The 254-nt window shown below is 46.9% G+C and overlaps 1 protein-coding gene across 5 annotated transcripts in view; it reads left to right on the plus strand.

The window, feature by feature from the left end:
• The window catches only part of LOC106126251 (uncharacterized), a 23027-nt gene that overhangs the window by 4772 nt on the left and 18001 nt on the right, over positions 1-254 (plus strand). The gene's annotated exons all lie outside the window — the stretch shown is intronic.

Below are 254 nucleotides of genomic sequence, written 5' to 3' on the forward strand. Positions count from 1 at the left end.
TGATTTGCAATGACGAGTGGTTTGGTGCTAGAAGGTCACCAGGGTCTGATGATGGATCTGGAAGGTGGTCAACGGAACTCAGTAATCAAACGACATAACCCCATCGAGATTGGGCTCGTTTGATTTACAATGACGAGTGGTTTGGTGCTAGATGGTTACCAGGGTCTGATGATGGATCTGGAAGGTGGTCAACGGAACTCAGTAATCAAACGACATAACCCCATCGAGATTGGGCTCGTTTGATTTGCAATGAC

Source organism: Papilio xuthus, unplaced genomic scaffold (genome assembly GCF_000836235.2).
Source record: "Papilio xuthus unplaced genomic scaffold, Pxut_1.1 DF825017.1, whole genome shotgun sequence".
NCBI lineage: Eukaryota > Metazoa > Arthropoda > Insecta > Lepidoptera > Papilionidae > Papilio > Papilio xuthus.